General features: G+C 39.1%; 1 protein-coding gene across 1 annotated transcript in view; it reads left to right on the forward strand.

The window, feature by feature from the left end:
- Positions 1–380: 380 nt before the first annotated feature.
- triqk (triple QxxK/R motif containing) overlaps positions 381–25,044 on the forward strand; it is a 231,045-nt gene continuing 206,381 nt past the window's right edge. Inside the window, exon 1 of the mRNA XM_028817794.2 lies at positions 381–518. The gene's annotated coding sequence lies outside the window, so the exon portion shown is untranslated. The remainder of the gene's footprint in view (positions 519–25,044) is intronic.

Genomic DNA, 25,044 nt, shown 5'->3' on the forward strand with positions numbered 1-25,044 from the left:
TAACATACGTAAAGCGGAACGTCACTGAAAACAGTAAACAAAATTCAAAAGGTGAGTATATATGTGCAATACAAAAACACTACACGTACGTCGACTTTAATTGCACAAAATAAAAACTTATGAACAATACTGTGTTCATTTTACCTGAATTTTTAAACATTTTATATTAGGAATGTGCAAAAAATAGTCGGCGTAAGTAAAAATATATTTAGATTCTACGCATTTCCGATCCGATTAAACGACTACCGGTCAGAAAAGCAAATTTCGAATGCAGTCATCTACCGTCACAAAGGCTGAGTGACATGCTTTGTTACCCAATCGTCTAAGAAGATTTTGGGCACTTACTCCATTGCTGAAAGCTATGGGCTAGCCGAACGTATAAATACTCCTCTGTAGGACTGAATGCTCACCGCCCACTACAGAGGCAGAGAATGCCAATTGGATAAAAATGGCAAAGGGGCGGTTTGTTTGAGACCGGAATTTCTGTTCCAAGTGGGGAGAAACGAAATTGTATACTGGTAAATACTAATGCCTTTTCACTTTAGTCATATACAATTTTTAGCATGTTTTCTAGATTGTATTTGCTAATGTGTTAGGTTACGCTTTGGACGTTTTCAGTTTTGCAAGTATGTTTCAGATAAAGAGGAAGTATTTGCATTTTTAATAATTAAGAACGGTAGATTAATACTGCTCTATCTTTGATTTAGCTTGATTAGTTAGGGTTAAATTGTGGGGAAACATAATCGTACGCAGTTGTGGTGCATCATTAAACATTGATGACAGAGTGATTCCGCATGTGCGTATGATTTGGTGGGTTTATTGACACGGTGGCATGGGGCGGATTGTGTACTTCTAGTTGTGTGTACAAAGTAAAGTACTGAACTTTTCGTCAGTTCTGTTTCCGAATTGTTTATTTAAAATAATACATAAAAAACGAATTATTAATCTGTCCGATTATCTTCGTATTTGAATACATAGTATTACAATTCTTTTAAAAGAAATCGGTTTCTCTTAGGATTGCACAATCATTTTGTTATAAAATGAAATACACTTACCGAAATACCGTACATTAAAGTAAATGATACATTAGGAAATTTGTATTGATACCTTTCTTACCCTAAAAATATTTTAAAAAGCAAAACAATTTTAAGTGCCTCGTTTAAAATATATGATACTAGCAAAATACCCGCGCTTCGCAGCGGAGAAGTAGTGTGTTAAAGAGGTTATGTAACCATATATATATACATAAACATATATATACATATACACATCCACATATACATATATATATACATATACAAATTCACACATATATATATATATATATATAATATAAATATAGACATACATATATACATACATACATTCACATATATATATATATATATAATATTTATTGGCTCCTGTATTTAGGATATAGCAGGTTGGATAATGGATGGATGGACATCTGTATGCATAGCCCTATTTGCCCGTTTTCGTTTTTTTTCTTTCTTCAGTAATATTTCAGTAAACCCGGAGCTTGTCAGTTCAAATCCTGGTACTGACACCACTGTGTGACCCTGAGGAAGTCACTTCACCTGCCTGTGCTGCAAAAAACAAAAGTAATTTAACAATTTGTACCTCAGATGTTGCAAGTTGCTGGAATAAAGGCATAAGTAAAATAGATAAATATGTATTATACACATAGGAACTATTAATTTATTTTCAGTTAAGTCATCTGCAGCAAACCTTTATAAATGAGGGTTTCTCCTTTTTAGATAGTGCAAACTGTTTCTTCTTCATTGACGTTTTCTCTTGGAGAGCTATTTTCATTTCATTGAAAATTAAAGCAGCAGCTGCCAAAATATGTAGCTTTCTTATTAATTTTTCAACATTGTGTAAAATAAATTTATAAAGTAACATAAAAGGTTTAAATACTGGTTATCCTTTTACAGTACACTAAAATATTACTAAAGAGATACAAAAAAAGTAAAATGCATATGTTCTTTTTCTTTAAGGAGATTAAATAATACTGAAGAAAGAAAAAAAAAAAAAACTAAAACAGCCAAATGGGGCTATGCATACGAACTTAAAAGGTTTAAATAAAACAGAAATATATACTTTTATTTTTACTTGCTTAACTTGTGGAGGGTGTATCCTGTAGCAAAGCCCTAACTTTTTTCGTGAAAGCCCGTTTCAGTCAATAAGTCTTAAAAAAAGGTGTAAAGATGTTGACAATAAGCTACGCAAACCCAGCAAGACATGGAATCGTTTAAATCAAGTATCATTACATCTTCCTTTCTTAAAGAGAAGTAAGGCAGTACTTATAAGCTTACATATATATATATATAGACATCCATACATATATACATCTATATCTATATATGTATACCTATATCTCTATATACATCTCTCTCTATACATATATATCCGAAGCCGTGCAAGCACACTCTTGAGAATGCAACGTATAGCTGTACAGGAGAAAAGCAATCTTGCCTCAAATCAATGGCAACCTTTTGTAGGTCTATGAACTTAATTTAAACTTTAGGTTTACACGGTGCTTTCTTTCCGAAGTACCTGCACTCATGAATATGTCTGTATGCGTCAGTCGCTCAAATCCACGCGCTTCGCACCGGCGAAGTACCGCTTTTAAATTTTTATTAACAAGAAAAGAAAACCTTTTTAAATTGAGGGAAAATATACTAATAACAGTTTGTTAAGGATCTGTTTTTTTGTGAAGCTGCCTTTACTCGAGTGATCACTTCGAGCTGACTTGCTGGCCAACTATAAGCGTTACCTGGTAGGTAACCACCCATACAATCAAATTGTGAATCAGACTACGAATGCCGTGAATGCAATTACCCCGATCTACATGTCAAATAAACGAACCACACGCCGTGGCGCAATTTTAGGGGCTTCGCCTCTAGCGCTGATGTCCGAGGTTCGATTCCCGTAAGGGAGTGAAGTGAGTGGCTGGTTACCTACCAGGTAACGCTTATGGTTGGCCAGGAAGTCAGGTAACATCAGCCATGGTGCCTTCAGTTGTGAGAAGCAGATCATAGAATGGTTGAAAATAGTTTACTGTCAAATAATACAAAGAGTACGCGACACGTCTTTCCCCCTTATTCTTGGCTCTTCAGGCGTACACACTCACTGCACTCACTTACGGTAATCGAACCTCGGACGTCAGCGCTAGAGGGGCTTTGCAGCAGTGAAGTACTGCTTTTAAATTTTAATTAAGAAGAAAAGAAAACCTTTTTAAATTAAGTCTTAAAAAGAGGTGTAAAGATATTGACAATAAGCTATACACAAACCCACCAAGAAATGCAATCGTTTAAATCAAGGCGCGAGTTGAAAAAACACCATCCCATAATATCAGTTAACGATTAACACATTTCTATATGTATTGTAAGCATACAATACAACTGATATGTTGCGCTTATTTATCTGGTGTACTGACATTTTTGCGCGTTTAACGGCTGAAATCTAACGTGGTTTTGTGCCCTTCAGAATGAAAACAGTTTGCATTTACCTTTTTAATAAAAGGCAAGCTTTTAAGCCTGAGAAATCACCCCGTAAATGCACACATTTAATTGCACATGTGTTAATATGTATGCTTACACAGTATTAAAAGAAACTCAAAAATTAACATCATTTACCTTCGTTCCCATGTTTGACTCGTGCTGTAAATCTCATCCTTGTTTTTAGTTCACGTGATTACGTAGGAGGCATGATGACGCGATACGTGACTCCGCCTCCTCATTAGAGTATATGGACAAAAAACAGGTTCCAGTTATGACCATTACGCGTAGAATTTCGAAATGAAACCTGCCTAACTTTTGTAAGTAAGCTGTAAGGAATGAGCCTGCCAAATTTCAGCCTTCTACCTACACGGGAAGTTGGAGAATTAGTGATGAGTGAGTCAGTGAGTGAGTCAGTCAGTGAGGGCTTTGCCTTTTATTAGTACAGATTAAAAAGAATGGCTTGCCCATAATAAATTGTATCCGCTTGCAAAAAGAAAGGCATTTAGGGCTTTCAAAAAAAGTCAATATAACTGCCCCACTTTAAAGCAAGTTTCTCTCATTGTTATATAACGACTAAACATCATTTAATCTATTTTGTTTAATATCTCAACCCAAAGAAAAAATCAAAACCTAGCTATATCTTAACCATATTTAGTCTTAAACCGGCAATCACTATGCATAGTAAGGCGAAGCTGTTAACATGCAATCAAGTTTTATGTCAATTTAGAATTATCCAAATCACATTAAGAAAAGATTTCAGATGTAACATATGTGATAACTAAAGTTTACAAATCATATGTTTAAATTAAACATACATTGTTTAAAAATCAAGCTCAGATACATTTTCCATATTTTACAGTAATAGGAAATTTAAGTTAAAATTCCAAATAATATTTAAATATACTAACAAGTATCTCAAAGCAAAAGACCATTGCTTTTATATTTTGTTAACCCATTATTAATATAAACACATTTAATCAAATTATGTGGTTAAAGGTAGACTCACCCTATTTGAACAAATTTGGGTATAAATAGAACCAACCCAGGACAGTACAGTAAGGCATTGCAAAGCAAATGCATAGCTGATTTAGTGTAATCAGTACCTAAGCGTTCAGACATGAAATGTGCATACTAGAAATAGATTAATCTCAAAGATTACCTAAATTTTGAGCCAGCATTGCCATTGTCTTTTCATAGAATTCTGAACTTAAGAGGCTATTTATATTGATTTGCATATTCAAAGAGGCGAAATTCTGGGAGGAGTCGGAGTGGGGCGGCAGGCGAATGCATGCGCGTTACATTTCACTCTGACTGTGATTTATGTAGCGGAAGAATGTGGAAGTTAGCATGCACACAAATTTATGCATCAGGATTTTTTTGTGCGTACGCACATTTCTGGTTTTGTTCATATGCTGTGTTTTATTGTGAATTCTATGCACGGCATTATACCTGAGGCCCCTGGTCATTTTTGTGCTGTCTGAGGTATTTCTGACTTGCAGCTCCACAGGAAGAAGACCTGTGTGCATTTAGCCTTGACAGGATCAAAATTCCACTCACTGAACTTGCATGTGTAAGCTTCCAGTGTTACTCTGTACCTTGCAATTACTGCATTTCCTTTTATAAAAATGTTGAAGCACTGGCAACTAACTATAATATTTTCATAGACTATAGTAGCAGGTATGCTGTGATGCAATACTTATATAACAAAGATGCTAGAACTTGTACTGAAGTTGTTTCCAGTTCAACTCTAGGGTATGCGCCTAATATTCTGTGGGGTGGTTCTTCAGTGAATATTGTCAGATGTTTTTCTGTCTGTATTTGAAGTTGCCATACCTGATCATCTAATTGTTGTTGGGGTTCATGAGTAGTTTGTATTAACTTTACACTGCTTAACACTAGAATTACCAAAGCCTATGAAAAAATTTGTAAACCTGGCCCACCTTAAATCCATTCACACCTCTCCGTCAGTGTCTTGTTTTGTAAATGTATCGATAAGCAAAAGCAGCAAACAGGCTGATATCCCACCCAAAAAGGGCAAAAAGCTGTACCAGCTCAAGCCTTGTTTATCTGGGAGTGAGGTACCGGGAGCTGTAAAAGGTAAGTAATATATCGTTATTTGGAAAGCATGCATTTCACAAGCTAACACATTTTTTTTATAGTTTTATATCAGTGATGCTATAATTAGTAAGCAGTAGTATACCAAAATGGATTTTCAAGAAATGATGTTTGAGGTATTATAAAAAAAAAGGGTGAAGATATTGGCAAGGCTGAAGAGTGTAAATGTATTGGAATACCCAAATAGAGTCCTTAAAGGTCACTTTCTTAAAGGCAAAAAGAAAACTCAATGAAGTGCCTGTTTGAGATTTTGTGGCATAAAAAATTACATGCTTTAATCATGCAATGAAATCCTAAAAGAAACAATGTTGTAGTACATGTTGCAGCTATGAAACAAATATTTTTGAAAGGAAACAAGCAAGACAGATGGCAATGAGCAAAAGACCACAAGGCGTTCAATGACATGTGATAGATAATCTGTTGGAGAGAGATGTCCAAATTTGAGATGTTTGGTTCACAAAGACCAAATTGGTGAACAATTTAGTGATGTTCATCTGTCTAGTCTTTTGTGGTCACTCTTTTAATGTTTTGTCTAAATTTCGGGTTGAATTTAATTTTCTTGGAACGAAATAAAAAAAATCCTATGTAATTTAAACATTTCTCCTAATTTTTTTACTATGAATAACATTTTGATTTAGTAAGGACTTTGGGAGAATTCAAATTTGTGTACTGTATATATAATATACTAGCTGTGTAAGCCTGTGCTGTAAAAAGCCCAGGGTCCTAAAAACTATTGAAATAGTCAGAAATAAAAAAGAAATGTAGAATTGGCAGGTAATTGAAAGGAATTACTCAGGGCGTCTCTGTCCTAGCAGGATTTGTTTTGTTGACATGCTCGTCCTGCTTGTGTTATTAGTGGCTAAGCGAGTTTTCTGTTTTTTTCTGAGGCAGAGCCCTTATCCAGACTCCACCTCTCACTTTCGGGCCGGACAGACACACACACTTCCACACGTAGACGTTTATATATATATAAGATATATATAGTATGTATGTGTATGTATATGAGTGTATATGTGTATTTTCCACCTACACAGTACAGTTCCATACACAATAAACACTACACACACCAATGTCCTTTCTTCTCTCTCTCTCTCTCTCTCTCTCTCTCTATGTCCACCTCCACTCCTCCTGGCATGGTTTGTTCTCCATTTCCCGAATGTGGCTCCCAGAATGCGGGCAGCTCCTTTTATGTTGTACCTGGGAGAGCTCCAGGTTGCTCATTAGCGAGATCTTGAAGTACTCCCAGGTGTAGCGAAGGCCTGCCAAGATAGGGCTCTGCAGTTGCCTCTGGTGGCACCCACTGAACCCAATAGAGCTGTCCCGAACTCCAAGACCCATGTTGCTTTGTGGGAATCCTGGGCACCACTGCTACCCAGGGGGACTGCCATCTAGCAGCCTGAGGGAGGTACTGTCCTGTGTTTGTTCACTCTGCCAGTCCTTATGGTTCATAGGCATCTCGGACGGGTAAGGGCCATGGCTGTCTGCCACAATAAACTAGCATGTTGTTGTGGGGGGCTTCCATTTTTGGTCCTGGTTGCTACTTGCAACCATTAGTGGAGCAGCTTCAGAGGTCATCCTTGTAACCTTTATTGCTGTGATGGCATAATTTGCTGGCATTTTGCCATCTCTTTGTCTTGCTAGAAGGAAATCTAAGGACTCTTAATAGCACTAACCTTGAGTTTCATTTGGTTTTGTCCCTGCAATTTTTGACCCATATTTAACAATTTCCCTTGTGCTTACTCTCATCTATTTTATCCCTCATCACGCTTTTTTTTAGCATTTTCACTATCACACTATGTGGTCCTCTCTCTCTCTGCTCATCCTAGTAGTGGCAAAACAAGTCTGTATTAAAGGCAATGGTATAATAATGTACGTCTACAAAAGCAATAGAAACATTATTGCTGAGAGATACTGTATAAACAAATTTTGATTCGTCATGCTCTGCCTTAAATAATATTCCCAAATAAAATGTGTTACATATTAAGGGGTGTTATTTTTAATTAGTTATACTCAATGTTTTATTTTCATGTATTTTCTGTTTTGGCTGAGAACATAATACAATACAATTTATTTTTGTATAGCCCAAAGTCCCACAAGTGCCGCAGTAGGCTTTAACAGACCCTGCCTCTTGACAGCCCCCCAGCCTTGACTCTCTAAGAAGACAAGGAAAAACTCTCAAAAAAAACAACAAAAAAAAAAAACCCATGTAGGGAAAAAAATGAAAGAAACCTTGGGAAAGGCAGTTCAAAGAGAGACCCCTTTCCAGGTAGGTTGGGCGTGCAGTGGGTGTCAAAAAGAAGGGGGTCAATACAATACACAGAACAGAACACAAGTAATCCTCAATGCAGTATAAAAATATTACAAGTACGGAGCAGAATTTAACAGTAGATGATATCACATAATATGATTTGGATTTGTTTATAGTCCTGGAGACCTTAGCCATCAAGCTGCCTCCCCCAATTGGCCATTCCACAGCTGAGACAGCGCTGGGCCAGCCAATCTGATGAAAGGACCCATCTACCCGATGATTCCTGCGATCCTCCATCAGGGATGACTTTACCTTAGGCAGGCAAAACAACTTGGTAGGTGGGCTATGGCACCAAGTGCCACATTTGAATACCAAGAAGAGAAACAGAATAGGAGACGGTTAGTAACAAATTATAACTATCATGTTACTTGTGTTTTAGTGCTAATGACCAACAACATAGATGCAGCATGTACAGTTAATCAGCAGCACTAGTCAGGATATGCTAAACTGAAGTAGTGAGTCTTCAGCTGGGATTTGAAAGCTGAGACCGAAGGGGCATCTCTTATAGTAGCAGGCAGACCATTCCACAGTTTAGGGGCCCTGTAACTGAAAGCTTGACTTCCCACTGTTATTTTATTAATTCTTGGAATCATAAGCAGACCGTCATCTTGAGCTCTTAATGTGCGCCTTGGTTTGTAAGTCATGATTGGTTCAGACAAGTAAGCCAGACCTTGGCCATTTAAGGCTTTATATGTTAAAAGGAAGATTTTAAAATCTGCCCTAAACTTAATTGGGAGCCAGTGTAAGGATTTAAGAACTGGAGTAATTCTTGCTGCAGCATTTTGGATTAACTGGAGGCTGTTTAAAGAGCAATTTGAACAGCCAGTGAACACTGCATTGCAGTAGTCAGTCCTGCTAGAAATAAATGCATAAATTAATTTCTCAGAATCCTGTTTATTTAGAAAGCAGCTTAATTTCCCAACATTTTTAGATGGAAGAAACATGATTTGGACAACTTTGTAATATGCGCTTTAAATGACATGCTAGAGTCAAAGAACTCCTAGATTGTGAGCTGATTCAGTAAAATTAATGGCGATTCCAACTGAGTTAAATGATGACAAAATATTGTTGTGATCAGCGTCATTCCCTACAAAAATTAACATCTCTGTTTTATCTGTATTTAAAGATAGGTAGTTCTCATCCATCCACTCCTTTAATTCACTAACACAACTAATTAAAGACAACATTGCAGAAACTTCATTTGATCTAAATGAAAGGTATAACTGGGCGTCATCTGCATACGAGTGAAAATTAACATTGTTTCCTAATGATAGATTCCAGTGGAAGCATGTAAAGTGAAAACAGTAAAGGTCCCAGTATTGAGCCCTGCGGGACACCATATCTCACTTCTGTGTATAATGATGGAGTACAGTCAGCGCATTTCTGTACTTATTGGAATCAATTTGATAAATAAGAACTAAACCAAGCGAGCACAGGGCCTGTACATCATTTTCTAGCCTGTGCAGTAAAATATAATGGTCAATGGTGTCAAACGCTGCGCTTAAATCTAACAACATAATTACAGTGGAGTTTCCTTCATCAGAGGATATCAGAATGTTGTTTACAACCTGCGTTAGTGCTGTTCCTGTACTACGACCAGTGCGGAAACCAGACTGGAATCTCTCAAATAAACCGTAATGTGTAAGGTGTGACTGAAGCTGATTGGCGACTACTTTTTCTAGTATTTTAGAGAGAAAGGGTAACTTTGAAATAGGCCTATAATTATTTAGTATGTGTGGGTCTAGGTCTGACTTTTGAAGTAATGGTTTAATGACTGACACTGTTAGTGCCTCAGGTACTGTGCCATGCAATAATGAACTATTGATAATGTTTAGAATAGGCGCTGCAAGAACATCCATTGCACTTTTTACTAGTTTTGTTGGCACTGCATCTAGGGAACAAGTAGTGGGTTTTCATTTTAGAAATTAAAGTTAAGACTTCCTGGTCAGTTACAGGATTAAAATTACTAAAGTGTTGAATGCAATGTGAGACAGGGTCTGTTAAGCTAGCATGTGGTTTGCACTGTGATGCTGAGATCTGAGATCTTATATTTTTAATTTTCTCATTGAAGAAGTTCACAAAGTCTGTACTGCTAATATCTGTTGGTATTTTGCACTGTAGATCTGAATTCCCATTTGTTAATTTAGTCACTATTCTAAACAGTACGCGAGGATTTTTATTATTGCTATCTATTATTGCAGATCCTTCTCCCAAGATGGCGCCTGTGTGTGTGGCGTGCCGTTTTGCTCTGCCAGTTCTGGTTATGTTTGAGTTGTTTTTGTTTTTGACTTTTGCTGCTCTAGATGTTGATGCTCTTCTGGTGTATGATTGCCAAACTCTTTTTGAACTGCGAAGTTTTGCTGAGGAAAAGTTTTATGTTGGTGCCCAGGAATCTTTGCCACCGCTTTTGTCGGAGATTCCCGATTTTTTCCGTCGTGCTCCGGTTCCACCTTACCGGAGGAGGCGCCGTCGCCGCCGAGGTAAACGCAGCGGTAGGCTGGTGAGGCTGAAAGCTTTCTCTGCTAGGTCTCTGATTGGATTCGGATGGGCTCGTCGCCTCGTTTCTCCCCGAAACTTATGGGATCCTGCCTACACCTGGTTGGTACCTGTGGCCGGGTCGGAGGAGTTCTTCCGGCTGTCGCAGCTCCACTGTTCCTACTATCCTCACCCCCGACAACGCGGAGTGGTTTTGGGAAATCTGCGGCCTCTCCGCCGGGCTCCTCGGAATGCAGGCGCTCCGATGACACCGGCTCTTACCAGGATTGGTCTGGTAAACGCTAGATCCCTGTCATACAAAACTTTTATTCTTAAGGATTTCTTCATCTCCAATGGACTGGATTTTCTCTGTGTGACGGAGACTTGGTTGAATGTTGGTGAATCTAGCGTTTTCTCAGAGCTTCTACCTTCGGACTGTGCTTACTTTAATTCTCCTCGGACATCAGGCAGAGGAGGAGGAATTGCAACTGTTTTTCTTAATAAATATAGATGTAAGCAGCTTTCTTTATCATTTCTTCCTTCTAGCATTGAATTGAGCTTATTTATGCTAGGTTGCTCGCTCCCAGTGTTGTTTGCTGTGATTTATCGGCCTCCTACATATAAGGACTTTCTCAATGACTTCTCCGATTTACTGGCTGAAATTGTGCCTAAATATGATCGAGTCCTTATTCTTGGAGATTTTAATATACATGTATGCTGTCCTGATAAACCGATGGTGAAGGACTTTCTAAGTCTAATTGACTCTTTTAGTTTTATGCAGTGGGTGTCTGGACCGACGCATGATCTTGGGCACACGGTGGATCTTGTCCTATCGCTCGGCTTTTCTGTGGCAAATTTGACAATTTTGGACGCAGTGTTTTCAGATCATAAGCCTGTAACATTTGACATCACCTTGCCCTGTAAAGCTGATAAACCCCGTGCTTCTGTGCAGCGCTGTCGGGTCATTAATCCATCCACTGCTGTACATTTTTCTGCTTTGTTTAGTCAATGTGATCTTCCTGAATCTGCGTCCTCCGATACGGAGGAGCTCTGTTCCTGGTTTTATTCCACCTGCCAAACTATTTTAGATGCTGTGGCTCCATTAAAAACCAGGCAGCCTAAAATGAAATCTGAGCCCTGGCTGAATGACACAACTCGGGCTGTCAGACGCGAGTGCCGGAAAGCCGAGCGCAAGTGGAGAAAGGACAATTTGCATGTATCGTTTCCAGTATTGAAAGACTGCTGGCGTCGTTATCAGTTTATTGTGAAAGATGCCAAAAGAGCGTACATGTCAAATATTATTCTGTCAAACTATCACAAATCTCGTGTGTTATTTGAAATTATAGATAGGGTTTTAAATGCTCCACAGAATGCCTGCATGGAACCTTCTTTTGAGACATGTGAAGTACTAGGGTGTTGTACCGTGTTAGCCATTATGAATGTAGAGAAAAGGCCAAGCAAAATGACACCTTTTATTGGCTAACTAGAAAGATTACAATATGCAAGCTTTCGAGGCAAACTCAGGCCCCTTCTTCAGGCAAGATGTAATCATGAGACATGTGAGAAATTTTTGCACTTCTTTGTAGATAAGGTGAACAATCTTAGGGCTCATATACCTCTCACTGTTTATGACCCCTTAGCTGTTCTCCCCTGCTCTGCTGTTTTTTATCAGTTTGAGCCGGTGACTCTATCTTGTTTACATGAGATTGTTGGTCAATCGAAGCCCTCGGGTTCTCCTTTTGATGTTGTCCCACCTTCTCTTTTTAAAGGGATTATTTCTGTTTTAGGGCCATCTGTTCTTGCTATTATCAATAGCAGCCTTTCCTCAGGCGTAGTTCCTAATTTGTTTAAACATGCCATAGTGCAACCATTGATCAAAAAACCAAGCCTAGATCCCACTGTTCAATCCAATTTTAGACCGATTTCCAAGCTTCCATTTCTGTCCAAAATTTTGGAGAGAAGTGTGTATATTCAATTGAAAGCCTTTTTAGATAAAAGTAATGTGCTCGAAGTGTTTCAATCTGGTTTTAAGCCGCTTCACAGTACTGAAACCGCATTACTGAAGGTTTTTAATGACATCCTTTTGGCAACAGACTCGGGATTATGTGATTTTAGTTCTGCTCGATTTAACAGCTGCTTTTGATACTATAGATCATAGTATTTTATTATCTCGTCTGGAGCATTGTGTGGGCATTCGTGGTACTGGCTTGGCGTGGTTTAAATCATACTTGACTCAAAGAACTTTTTCAGTGAGGCTAGATGAATTTAGATCCTCCTCTGCTTCACTATCATGTGGGGTTCCGCAAGGCTCCATACTTGGTCCTCTGCTATTTTCTTTGTATCTCCTGCCTCTTGGCTCTATTCTTAGAAAGCATAAAATTGCTTTCCATTGTTATGCAGACGATACTCAGGTTTATGTACCCCTCAAACGCAAGGATGCTTACTCCATACAAACCTTGGTTATGTGCCTAGAAGAGGAGAAAGCTTGGATGGCAGTAAACTTCTTAAATTTTAATGAAAATAAGACAGAGGTTATAGTTTTTGGTCCTGGGGGCACCAGTGGGTCTATTTCTACTTCTGCTCCTGTGGATTTGGGTCCCGTTGCACAATATGGTACACCTGTCATTACAAATCTGGGTTTTAGGATAGATGAGGATTTTAGACTGGACGATCAGATCAGCGCGGTGGTGAAATCTTGTTTTTTTCAGCTGAGACGTTTGGCGAAGATAAAAAACATTCTTTCCAAAGATCAATTTACAACAGTAATCCACGCTTTCATTACAACCCGGTTGGACTATTGTAATTCGTTGTATGTTGGTGTTAGCCAGTCCACCCTGTCTCGGCTCCAGCTGGTGCAAAATGCTGCTGCACGCCTTTTAACTGGCACGCGAAAAAATGAGCACATTACACCTGTGTTATCCTCACTGCACTGGCTGCCTGTTCAGTTTAGAGTTCATTTTAAGATTCTTTTATTTGTTTTTAAGTCCTTAAATGGGCTTGCTCCGCCCTACCTCGCTGAGCTGCTGCATATGCACTCTCCTTCCTGCTCACTCAGATCAGCTGGTCAGCTGCTTCTGGATGTGCCTAGGACTCAGCGAAAGCTCAGGGGGGATAGGGCTTTTTCCGTTGTGGCTCCAAGGCTCTGGAATTCACTGCCGATCCACATTAGACAGGCCTCCTCACTGCCCATTTTTAAGTCTGCTCTTAAGACTTACCTCTTTGGTTTGGCGTTTGATCCTGTGTGAGCAGTTGATTTTACTCTGTTTTAACTCTGTTTAGTTGTGTTTACTAGGTTTTAATTAGTTTCATTTATTGTATTTTATTTTACTTATTTATTATTTTGTTTTTGTTTAAAATTTATTTTAGCCTATGTTCAGCACTTTGGTCAGCGGCTGTTGTATGTAAAGTGCTTTATAAATAAAGTTGACTTGACTTGACTTGACTAGAATAGTATTCTGAAAGAGCTTTAAAGAGATTTTTTTTATTTTTAACACTCTATGTCCATGCAGTTTGAAAGACCTGCAGCTTTGTTGTTCTCCATATGCACTCCAGTTTGAGTCTAATTTAAGAGCTCGAGTGTTCTCATTAAACCAGGAAGAATTTCTATGTGGTTTGATCACTTTTGTTTTAAGGAGAGCCACTGTGTCCAGAGCATCTCTCAAGGTCACATTATAATATGATGTTGGCTGATCTAAGTTGTTTTCCACGTTTACATTTGATGTTCAATGATCTAAATGGTTTTCCACAATTACACTCGACTTACTCAAAGTATCTATAAATTTTGAAGCAGTGCGACATCCAGATTGTAATTCTGTCTTTGTTTTAATTTGTGAGTGTGTTGGCAAGGGCAGGACTAAATCAAATGTAATAAAGTAGTGATCAGAAGTAACTTCATTTAACGGAGTGATATTTCAATTTTGAATTTCAACTTTGTAAGTTATAATCTAATGTGTGGTTATGATTATGAGTTGGACCTTTGACATTCTGACAAAATCCTACTGAATTTAGCAAATAAGTAAAACATTCACATTAAAATCCCCCATCAATACTACGTGATCATAATTTATAGCCAAATCAGATAAAAGGTTGCTAAATTCAGTCATGAACAATGAATATGGCCTCGGTGGTCTGTAGACTAGCACTGTCTTTTTAAAATGCCTACATTCCTTGTTCTTTGTGGGTGGATCCCCAGTGGCACAGACACCCTAATATCACAGCTGTTGGGTCCTCCTGGCTTTATCTTCAGTGCCACAGGCATGATCTAGCAGCCAAGCATTTGTTTATGACTGGAGATTTATAAGTATTACTGTTTCTGAAATGGATTTTCTGCAAGATATTGATTCAGGACTGCCTGTTGGGAATTTGTTTTCTGTGCATTTGCTTAATCTTTTTGCCTATATTCTCTGTTTTGAACATTTTTCTTATATTTTTTTATTTCCTGAATAAATCCAGGATCTATAAAGAATTTTCATTGCCCTTCTGTGCAAAAGTCAAGGTTCATGGTTACCCTCCAGCATGTGTGTCCTTTTTATATAGATATAGATAGATATAGATATATTGGATTTTGCCTATTATGGTAAACCCAGGCAATTAAAAGGTCAGGCCAGTAAAGCCTTTTGGAGGCCTCACACCACTTATTTACCATGTTTGTGTATCCAACTCACAACACAATATAGTCTGCAGATGGTTCACAATGGGTGAGATGCAGCATACCTGATAATGCACCGAAACTAGCTGTGGATCAAAGCCAGACTACATAGCATGGTACTAAGAAGAGTCAAACCTCACTTCTAAGTGCTGTTGTTTGAAGTGCTGTGATTAGAGGAACAAGATTAACTAAGTCTTTTTGTTGTTTTGTGTTTCTCCTCAGTTTGCTTAACTAGCTGTCTGATTGCTTGTTAATGATGGTGAGACAACAATTAACTTCCCTCTCTCCCTTTCCTAATTAATGACTTTTAGGTGCACACTCCTCGATTTGAAGGAACAGAGCAAATGTACAGTACATCTTTACATAAACTTCTATCCATCCATTATCCAACCCGCTATATCCTAAATACAGGGTCACGGGGCTCTGCTGGAGCCAATCCCAGCCAACAAAGGGCGCAAGGCAGGAACAAACCCCAGGCAGGGTGCCAGCCCACCGCAGGGCGCGTGCACACACACACACCCACCAAAACACACTAGGGACAATTTAGAATCACCAATGCACCTAAACCTGCATGTCTTTGGACTGTGGGAGGAAACCGGATTACCCGGAGGAAACCCACGCAGACACAGGGAGAACATGCAAACTCCACGCAGGGGGGACCCGAGAAGCGAACCTAGGTCTCCTAACTGCGAGGCAGCAGCGCTACCCACTGTGCCACTGTGCCGCCCGCAAGGCATTTACGTAAACTTAATAATAATAATTGCAATCGTTAAGCTACATTAGATCTAAATGAGTATTGATTATTGTAAATGTTTTTCACATCAAGCATCTGAAAAAGCCATGATATCTGTTTAAAATATGTAGAAAGTAATGACAACCTAGGTTAACCTTAGTAGAATCATATGTGAAGCATAATTTTCTTTTTGCAACTTCTTGGTGGATGGTGAATTACTTTCAGGGTGACCTGGGTGTTCACCATGGCATATGCGAGAAAAAAGGTAATGCAGATGTTGTACTAATTTTAATCCTCCCCCACCAAATCATTACCTCCTTTGTATACATGTGCATCACCTAAGTCAAGAGGCGTTTTTTTTAATCTTTCTTGGGGTCAATATATGTGCTATTGGTTAATTCTGTCATACTGTACTATTAGACATATAGTGATCATGAGATCACATTTATTTATATTTTGCATGTTACTATAAGGGATAAGTAGTATTATTTGACTTAGCTGCAATTGGATATTAGGATATTGAGACCCTGCTGAAATAACCCCCCCATAACTCCAGACTCGAAGGTCAGGAAACTTTGGATTAATTCATCTGCCACTGACTGACCTGTCGGTTATGCCCTACAAATTTCACTTCTACCTAAAAATAGCTGTTGCAGCAACCGTCAGAAAATGTTTAGCTGTCACCCTCTCTCAATAGCACCACCATTTTTATGTTTCAGTGGTCCTTTTCATTTTGTTTTTTTTTTCCACAGAATACACTAATGCGGTTACTTGAATATTATATCTCTGCCCTGTGATCTAATGTATAAGTGACTTGCTGGCATAAATCTCAGAGGGAGCCCATCCCTGGCTGGTCTTATTTTTACAGTGGTGTGAAAAACTATTTGCCCCCTTCCTGATTTCTTATTCTTTTGCATGTTTGTCACACAAAATGTTTCTGATCATCAAACACATTTCACCATTAGTCAAATATAACACAAGTAAACACAAAATGCCGTTTGTAAATGGTGGTTTTTATTATTTAGGGAGAAAAAAAAATCCAAACCCTACATGGCCCTGTGTGAAAAAGTAATTGCCCCCTTGTTAAAAAATAACCTAACTGTGGTGTATCACACCTGAGTTCAATTTCCGTAGCCCACCCCCAGGCCTGATTACTGCCACACCTGTTTCAATCAAGAAATCACTTAAATAGGAGCTGCCTGACACAGAGAAGTAGACCAAAAGCACCTCAAGGTGTGCTGTTGTGCAATTCTGTATCAGCATTGCAACATACAGTGTCAACAAAGTGTGTTACTACTTGCCACGGTCCACTTTTTTTCTAACTGCCTGTATTAAATAATATTTCTCTGTTGTCTGTATTAAATAAATATTTTCAAATTATTTCACTTTTACAGATTTTTTTTAGCTTGTGTTAAATAATTTTCAAATGATTTTAGTTTTGTTTTCCTCATAACCCATTAAAATTCTTGCTTTATGTTTGTAACTTGTATCTCTACTTTTATATATCGGTCGGCATGTATAAATATATATGTGGTTGAAATAGTTTACTATCAAATAAATGCAAAGAGTATGCGACATTGTGACACAGACTACGAATGCCGTGGAAAAAAAAAAATACATATATATATAATATATATATAATATATAGTGGGAGATTTTAAGAGTGTCCAGTCTTTCTAATTTTCTAATCTGGCAACCCTACCTGGAACCTGTGGGGATATGGTAATGCTCTAATTCATTTTCTCAATTACATAGATAGTACAGAAGAGTTAATGATTGTCATACATTATGCAGCCAGCTTTTTCTAATAACTGAATTAATCCAACAGTCACCAAACACTTTCCAAACCAGTGGCCGAGTGATTTCTTAATTAGAGACACCAATTCTGCGTCATTTTATTATAGATTATTGGTTAAAAATGTTGATTTGTATTTTTCTGTTTCTTATATTATGCAATATAAATATTTCAATGCATTGCTGGTGTTTTTCTGTGTCATTGAGTTAGATATTTTTAAAAAGAGGAACTTCAATAATGTATCAGGCGTTGTTCTTTATGAAACGATGTTTAATTGTAAATTAGATTAACACAACCATGAACAACATCACTTAACCTTATAAACAATCATGCTCTAACTTCCTTCTCCTTCCCTTTTTCCTAGAATTCTGGGTAATACATTTCCTACTATAGTTCAAGCACATGCATACTCTTACAATGCATAAATACCTATGTAACAGTTTAATCTTGCAGTTAATTAAACACAATATTTCTGTCTGCATATTTTCAGTTGCATAAAGTTATAACATCCTCCCACCCGATGAACGAGAGTTCGTCATTTTATTCATCATTAATTTCTAAAGGATAAATGAGTTGGTCAGGTCTTCTCAAATTAACTCTAAATGGAGTGTGGACAGTACATGAATGTACAAGTCCTTCTATCCCTGGAAAAAGTTCCTCAACTCTTCCCAATTTCCACATTTGCTGTGGGATTTTGTCTTCTCCAATTAACACTCTGTCTCCAACCTTTGGCCCAGTGGCAGAGTAGGTTCACACTGATGAGAAGATTTTGAGTCTATCAAATGTTCCTTCCTCCATCTGTGCCAAAAGCTAGTCACAAGCCTTTGCCTTTATTTCAATCTTTGAGTTATATTCTTATTATTCAGATCCACAGACTGATTTCCTGATAAATGTGTCTTTGGTGGAAAACAAGTAAGCCTTTTTACCTACCAAGAAGTGTGCAGGTGTTAATGGTTGGGTTTATCAAGCTCATTATGCAGATAAGTGAGAGGCCTAGAATTCAGCACAGCTTCTACTTATGCCAGCATTGTATGTAACTCCTCAAAGCTTAGTAAAGCCTAACTCAGCACTCTTTTTAGACAGGACTCTCCCAGAACTTGCCACACTATGCAGCTCATTCCACAATGAACCTGTAGCTCAGTGATGGGAAACCTTTTAGAGACCGAGTGCCCAAACTGCAACCCAAAACCCACTTATTTATCACAAAGTGCCAACACGGGAATTTAACCTGAATACTGAGGTTTTAGATTAGAAAAAACAACTCGTACATTAACATATTTTGTCTTAAAAGAAAAACACAATAGAGCTTTCAATGATACAAACAACTTTTTATGTAAAGGTAAAAGTTTGCATTTGGCGTGCTTTTGAACAATTAATGTGATTTTTGCTGTTGTATGCATGCTGATAATTTGTCAAACCTTGGCTCATACATTGTAAGTTTGAGAGCAACACATGCAGCACTCGGGTCATATGTTAGTCTGTTTCTGGTGTCAGATTTGATATAATTCAAAGCTGAAAACAGCTTCTCACAAGCATAAGATGATCCAAACAAAGTAAGGAAAGCAATCCCAAGTGCTTTCATTGACTTAAAATTATTTGGCAGAGAATTCCACACTTTAAGGATTTCATTTTCAGAACTAACTGTGTGCTGTCCCTTTGTCATCCCTCCTATCTTCTCAATTGTTTCATGCAGGTCTTCCCCATTATCCTCTGTTCCGATTTTTTCTCTCTCTCTTTTTTTCCTCTTTCCATCCGCCTTGAGCTTCTATTATATATTACGGGGACGTGGATCAGGTGTGGCGATTAGCAGCTCCTGGCAACAATTACAGATGCGGATGACTCCTCACCTGTGCACTTAAGCGAGGACCGCCTGCATCACAAAGCTTCAGCCACACTACCATGCCCCTCTGTAAGCCGCGAGTGCAGCAATTATCTATTAAAACTGGCCTTTTCAATTTTTAGCTGTGGACCCGCTATACCACATCCCCTTCAACCTAGCTCCTGTCCAACCCCATCACAGGAATCAACTTCGCCACAGACTCAACAGGCTGCAGTCCGTGCCACACCCTCACGATGCATGTGAGCCACCTGCCCTACCCCAGACAGGGGAGGGAGGAAGCACTCCCATTGGGCTGCTGGGCAGAGGGGCAGGTGATGTGAGAAATGTCCTCAGGTGCGTGTGGAGAGGGGGAGGGGAGCAGTCTGGCCCCACATCCCTCTGGCTTTCTAGTAATGAACTGTGTGCTGGGGTGACGGCATACATGCCCACAGAGAGGGCTCTGAGTGCCCCCTCTGGCGCGTGTGCCATAGGTTCACCACCACTGCTCTAGGTGATGCCCTTCTCTGAAAAGAACTCCCTTAATTCAGGTTTCTTCATAGATTCCCACTTTTCTTGGGTCTTGGCATTATCTGAATAAATGACCTTATACAGTCCTCTTCTGGCAATGAATCTTCTCGGGGCTAAAATAAAGCTGTCTGCAGTCAGATCTGATACCAGCTCTAAATGTATAGCTCTTGTGACAGCACAGGTGAACAGCACTATGTAAGCCTCTCTTATACCACCTTCAATCTTGACATAAACTGGGGCTGCAAAAGTCCACCCCAGTAATTTCAAAGAGTGGTGATTCACTTATACGGTCTTTTGGTAAGGATACAGTTACTTGCTGTCCTGGTTGTACCTTCGGTCTCGATGACAGATGCTATACCTTGCTATAACCTGTTTAACTTGTTGTCTGCCTCTTATACTCCAATATCATTCCCTAATCTGCACTAAAGTATATGTTACTCCTGAATGCATTACCCTTTTCTGGCTTTGTTGAACAAGCAGCTCAGAGTATCTGTTTTGTTGGTAAAATCCATGGGTGTTACTTTCTTAAGCTGAAGTCAGACTAAAGCAGTTTTCCTCCAACACTAAGCAAGCTGTGATCATCAAGGAAGGGTTACATTTTCTTTATTTTTAAGTCTTTATTTATGCCTTGGATTGATTTTAGAGCATCAATCTCTTTACTAAAACTCTGCTCTTGTGTCATTTTAATCTAATAAATCTCCACTAAAAAGAGTTCCTCTGCAGTAAGCTCTCCTGAATTCTTGTCTGTCTGTGAATTATTTATGAACATCTTTGTCCAAGCTATTACTCTTAATACAACCTTCAGTTTACTAAATATCTGTAGGTCCAGTACAGGTTCAATTGCCTTGTCACTGCTGCTGAATTGCAGTGACAAGTGGACCTTGGATTTTACTTGCAGAGTAACCTGATCATCTAGAACCTCTTTATCAGTGTTTTCTGTTTGACTGAGCAAGATCAGTTTACTAGAGGTGGCTCTGAAGCAGACCTTCCACAGTCAAACCTCTTTAGGAAGGGCATCAGGATTGTTTTTTCCATCACAGTGTGACCATGACTCTGGATTCGTTAAATTCTTCAACTCTTATCAGCCACAAAAGGCTTTCATTTCTGGGCTGAGCTCTGAATCCAGTGCAAAATGATCATTGAATCTGTCCACATCCTAAACTGATGCCTTCCCACATTTAAAGGCTTAGTTTTGCTCCAATTAAAGCACCTATTAATTCAAGTCATGGTAGTCATTTTCTTTAGTGGTGCTACTCCAGACTTTTGTTACCAAGCTCACGACAGCTTCCCCACCCTTAGTTTCTCCTTGGAGGTGTGCAACTGTACTATATGCTTTCTCAGTGGCATCACAGAATGTGTGGGTTCTGGGAATAACAATTTGGTTGTATCTGAATTTGATAACATTGAGGAATGGCCACTAGGTGAAGTTGATGCAACTATGCACACTACTAATTCCATTCCCTTGTGAGATCCGACGGTAACTCCTAAACCCGTCTCAGTCCTCTTTCCCATATTTCCTGAAGCAAGCATTTTACTCTTAACTGTAAAGGGTATGGGGAGCTAAATTGGTTCAAATATGTGAGCAGAGCACCTCAGCACACTTCCTTTTGTGTTCTCCTTACCTTGCAAAATGTCCAGTAACAAAATTGGCCTCCTGTGGTCACCATATTAAGTCCAGAACCTTTAACATTGTCTTGTGGGTGTTAGTCATTATTGTGTTCAATGATGCTTTCTTTCTACCTTGCTGTCAACTCTGAGGAATTGGTTGTCCACTTACATAGGTTCATGCCAGCCTGAAACAAAATCTCCTTTGCATGAACAGTCACAGAGAAGGCTTCTTCCATGTCACACAAACTTGCAATGAAATTGTGTACATAAAGTGATTCTCTTAATGCCCTAACAGATTTAGGGTATTGTAACTCATATTCCTTCAGATGCCTTCTGATAGTAGCTGCCAATAAAAATGGGCCTGGTGAGACTCCAAATACTGCTCAAGTCATTCTTAGGATACGTAACTCATCCTCTGTGTTGTTAGTTAGAGAACTCTTTAGCCACAAAAAAATCTGACAGCATCCATCTTTTTCTGCCTGAGAAATCTGCAGAGGCCTTTGTAATATCTACTGTAAAGACTATTTAATGTAATCTGAATTTAATAAGCACACTCATCAAATCTGGATTCAGGCTTGGCCTAGTCAGCAGTCATTTACAGAATGATGCATCATCACATTAAGAGGGCGGCCAAACACAACCCTCAACTTTGTGGTGACCTTATCTTCTCTGATTACTGTGTGATGTGGTAGTTAATATTTTGCAGTGAACACCTGCCCCTCTGTCTCATTAGCTTCTAGAACCTCCTCATAAATGCCCTGTTTGAGATAGTCCTGAATTACATCAGTGTTTTATTCATTTTCAGTTTGCGTTTTAGGCTTTTAAGTCTTTTCTTGGCAACTTTAAAATTGTCTGGCAGTTCCAGACCATCTTGTCTCCATAGTAACTCCACTTGATATTGTTCATTTGCATACCTTAGTTTCTTCAAATCTTTGAAGTGCTTCAGTTTCTTCTGGACTTCCCATCTTCTCTTAGACAATACCTAGAGATTAAACCTACCAGAATGCACGCATTGTTTTGAGATTTCAGCATCTTCTTCAAAACTGATGTGCATGCATATAGTGTCTGTTATGCTAGACGATGATACTGGTCCTTGTACAGCCCAACCAAACGTATATTCTAAAGCCACAATTGTATCTGTCAGCCTTTCCACTTTCCCAGATATGATTTCCCAGGAAAAACTGGCTCCAATTAACACTGAGAGATCTGTGTCATCTGTTCCACCTTGAGGAAAATCTGGAAGCTGTAGCCCTTTCTTTTAAGCTCATTTTGAATGTGTTCACCAGGGACCTGCATCACAGCAGTACAAACCTGTGGAGTTTCAATAGCCTCAATTGAATTTTTTTACTGCGGATTCCACACATTTTCTATAATTGATTGCATTGCATTTGGCCATTATAGGATTAGGGGAACCGAATGTGTGAAGATTGAGAGTCTCTTGCTTCAGAATTGGTAACTTTAATGTCTTCTCCAAGGTCTCATGGATGAAACTTCTCCGACTACCACCATCAAACAAACAATAATTCTTTTTCCTGCTGCTCCCTTCATCCAAGCCTTAGCTGTCTTCAGCAATACTGTGGCCTGGTTATTTGGTTTCATTTTTACTGTACTAGACATAACTGAGGACACAACAGCATCTGGTTTATTTTCAGTTGATGGCTTTGCTTCATTTTGATAACACACTGCTTGGTGATATCCATGTCCACATTTAGTACATGCAAGTCCTTCTGCGGCGGCACGGTGGCGCAGTGGGTAGCGCTGCTGCCCCGCAGTTGGGAAACCTGGGGACCTGGGTTCGCTTCCCGGGTCCTCCCCTGCGTGGAGTTTGTATGTTCTCCCCGTGTCTGCGTGGGTTTCCTCCGGGCACTCCGGTTTCCTCCCACTGTCCAAAGACATGCAGGTTAGGTGGATTGGCGATTCTAAATTGGCCCTAGTGTGTGCTTGGTGTGTGGGTGTGTTTGTGCGTGTCCTGCAGTGGGTTGGCACCCTGCCCGGGATTGGTTCCTGCCTTGTGCCCTGTGTTGGCTGGGATTGGCTCCAGCAGACCCCCTGTGACCCTGTGTTCGGATTCAGCGGGTTGGAAAATGGATAGATGGAAGTCCTTCTGCTTTGCAAAACCTTGCTATGTGTTTGGGACCCAGGCAAATAAAACATCTTCCTAATGTTTTAAGTTTTTCCTTTCAGGCAGCTATTGTATTATGTGGCCAATACTGTGCCTCATGATCTGCACTGTCACAAAGCAAACATACCTTAGGGCTGGCTGTATGCAGTGCAGCTGCTGATGGATAGCTCAGTTTTTTAGGTTTCATCTCAGCAGAATATAGTGGCTATGCAAATGGTTTCTGGGCTGACTGAATATCTTTCTTTAATCACTGATTTTAGTCAGTTGAAGTGATTTTTTTCTCTGCTTTCAACTTCCTTTTGAAGGAATTTTGTAAGCTCAGGCACACTCCCTTTAACATCTGAATTTGTCTGGCAAGTGTAATCCAGTGCTATGTCTTCAGGCATCATCTTCAACAGTATTGGGCAAAAAGGCTTCCATACATGTCACCATGCACCCCTAGGGATTCCAAACTGCATATCTGAGTTTCACATTCATCATGTAGCTGTCTTAGTTGTCTGATGATTTATTTTTAACAGGGTTTACATTTAGTAGTTTAGTCATGTGCACATTTAATGCAGTGTCCTTTCTTCTAAATATGTTGTGCAGCAGAGCAATCACTGCATCGTAATTGCTGTCACTTAAAGTGAGCCCTAACCACAGTGAAACCTTACACATGAGAAGTACTAGAAATGCGTGTCTGTCTGTTGGAGAATTGAACCTTCAATCTTTCTTAGAAAAGCCCAACGCTTTATCTACTGAGCCTATACTGCCACACAACTGTAAAGAGTATTTCATCAAATTTGTATATAAATGATGAAAAATTGGTAAAATTTTAAAAAAACAAAAAAACAAAACTTGTGTATGTTGGTCTCGAATGTTCGACCATTTGATTGAATGTTCAACACGCTAATTACTTGACCAATGCTGCTGTCATATTGAAGTAATCTGACAAATCATCAATGTCAATTAATCAAAATTATTTTTTTAAATTAGTCTACATTAGTCTTGAACCTTTTAGTGTTTGATCGAAAGTCCAACACGCTAACCAATTGACCAACACCGCCAATTCTTAAATATTTGTGCTGGCTGGAAACACATGTTATATATAAACGTCTACACGTGGAAGTATGTGTGTCTGTCTAGCCCGAAAGTGAGAGGTGGAGTCGGGGTTAGGACTCCACCTCCAAGGATACACATGCGAGGCCAGCACGTCGGCAAAATGGTATCCCTTTTACTTTTCCTCCCACTGCTAATACACAAGCAAGGCGAGCATGCCGGCAAAAGGAAACCTAGAAGAAAGACAGTCACTTAGCCGCTAATGCACAAACGATGCAAGCATGTTGGCAACACAAAACCTCCTAGAAGAGAGATGCCAAGAGTAGTTCCTTTCAATTACCTGGAATCTCTA

This window comes from Erpetoichthys calabaricus, chromosome 13 (genome assembly GCF_900747795.2).
Source record: "Erpetoichthys calabaricus chromosome 13, fErpCal1.3, whole genome shotgun sequence".
NCBI lineage: Eukaryota > Metazoa > Chordata > Cladistia > Polypteriformes > Polypteridae > Erpetoichthys > Erpetoichthys calabaricus.